This window comes from Aulonocara sp. 'chitande type north' Nkhata Bay, linkage group LG15, assembly GCF_057382095.1.
Source record: "Aulonocara sp. 'chitande type north' Nkhata Bay isolate Kocher_YH1m ecotype deep benthic linkage group LG15, A_spYH_male_GT1.1, whole genome shotgun sequence".
NCBI lineage: Eukaryota > Metazoa > Chordata > Actinopteri > Cichliformes > Cichlidae > Aulonocara > Aulonocara sp. 'chitande type north' Nkhata Bay.
This window is the reverse complement of record NC_141358.1, coordinates 29,775,184-29,777,079: the sequence shown is the minus strand read 5'-3', so window position 1 is coordinate 29,777,079 and position 1,896 is coordinate 29,775,184. Positions and strand designations below refer to the sequence as shown.

The 1,896-nt window shown below is 44.7% G+C and overlaps 1 long non-coding RNA gene across 1 annotated transcript; it reads right to left on the bottom strand.

Annotated features, from left to right (window-relative positions):
* Positions 1 to 440: 440 nt before the first annotated feature.
* Positions 441 to 997, bottom strand: LOC147313338 (uncharacterized). The gene is made up of 3 exons (XR_015125112.1): positions 874 to 997; positions 630 to 800; positions 441 to 550 (listed from the first exon to the last, which is right to left on the bottom strand). It is a non-coding gene; the product is annotated as an uncharacterized LOC147313338 (long non-coding RNA).
* Between the last annotated feature and the right edge of the window lie 899 nt (positions 998 to 1,896).

The following is a 1,896-nucleotide window of genomic DNA, read 5'->3' as shown; positions in this document are numbered from 1 at the left end:
CCGAAAGCAAGTCTGGAAATACAATAAAGCGGTGCATGCTCAATCTCTGACTGGAAGCGCTAATTCGTTATTCGGCTTTTGTCAGACTAAAGTAACTGTTAAGACTGTTTGAAAATCTAAGCTATACAACAAGGAGAGATTGAGAATTTCCTTTTAGTTCTCAGTTTATTTGATATTGACAAAAGTTAGTCAATTTTGTCCGTTCTTCTGTAAAACAAACTAAGATTTATTTTTAGAATTAATATTTTGTTTCTAAGTGGAATTGACACAATTTAGTAGTCTGTTTTGTTTGTTCTTGTCACGGCTCAACGGCACGAGGGAACAGGGATGGACACAGGTGCAGAAACCAACCCGGAAGCGAGGTGACAGAAAACAAACGATTTATTTCCGCCCACAGGTAAACAAAGGTGAAACACATAGCGACGCCACCACACTAGTGGCGCGTAGGATTCGTCGGTGATAATGAGGGCGACCTAGACACCTCTAGGAGACGGCTGAACAGCGGGGACAGCGGGGAGGTAGAAACAGGACTAGGTAGGGGCCGGGGGCACTGGAACAAGAGGAGATCACGATCAGAGGGATCCAGCAGACAACCAATAATCCTCCGCAGTTGAATTGAATTGCCTTACTTGGTTTCAGATGGAGGGGACAGGTGGAGCGGAAAACCCGGAAGCGGTCGAGGCGTGGGGAGGCAGGCAGGTGAGCGGTGGGCCGGCAGGCCACGTTGTGTAAGCAGCTGGCGGCCCAGGTCCAGGAGGACGGGAGCGAGGGGAACAAGATCTCCACTCCGGGTGCTATCGCTGAGGACAAGAAAAGACAGGTGAGTCATCACACGGCGTTAAGACAAGGTTTAGGATGCTCCACTGAACTAACATGGGAATAGCAGATACTCAGGCGATGAGTGGTTGAGAGCGCAGGTCTGATATACCGCTGGCACGATTGCTCACAGGTGGTCAGCCAGGGAGGGGCAACCGGACTCCGCCTAAAGGAGGAGGAGCCGCTGTATGAGACCTGCAGGTGCCCAACCAGACCATGACAGTTCTATTTTGAAACTTAAACGCTTTAGCGGCTGCCTTTTGTGTAGTTTACAATATTTGCCTTTATTTATTGGGAAAAGTCTCATGTTCCTTAAGTACATCTGCCCTGTTGAACTTATTATGGAAAATAAAAATTTTAATCAAAACAAGCTGCTGATTATTTCACATTTTACTTGTGAGCAACGGCACATTTAAATCTTACAAATATAGTTATTTGGCTTATATCGTGATATATATCATTATTGCCTGAAATAAAAAAACATATCGTGATATGAAAAAATCTTATATCGCCCAGGTCTACTTGGGCATGATACCAACCCCGTGTTACTCTCTGATGCATCCATTGGTGTGTGAATGTTAGTTTGGAAGCACATGTTCATAGCCTGTACATACTTATAGTCACAGATGGGCAGTAACGCGTTACTGTAATCTGATTACTTTTTTCAAGTAACGAGTAAAGTAAGGGATTACTATTGCAAAATCGGTAATTAGATTACCGTTACTTTCCCGTAGAGACGCTGCGTTACTGCGTTAATAAAACCGTGATTTTTTTGCGAGAATGTCTCATGACAGTGACGTAAGCGAGTGCGCCGTTGGTGACAACAGCTGTGTGCAGATCAACAATGGATCATATATCGATTGTGGGAGAGAGTATGAGCGTGCAGCGTTTAAAGCGTGGAAGTACTGACCTTATTTTGAGTTTGATTCCATAAAAAGTGACAAAAACATTAGCGTCCGTTGTGCGTGGGAAGAAAACTTTTTACAGCAAAAAAACCCCCTAAACTTCCAAGCAAGCACCGAGTGCGCAACGACGTAATGGGAAATTCACAGAGAAACTCGCAGATTCTTCAACTGACCG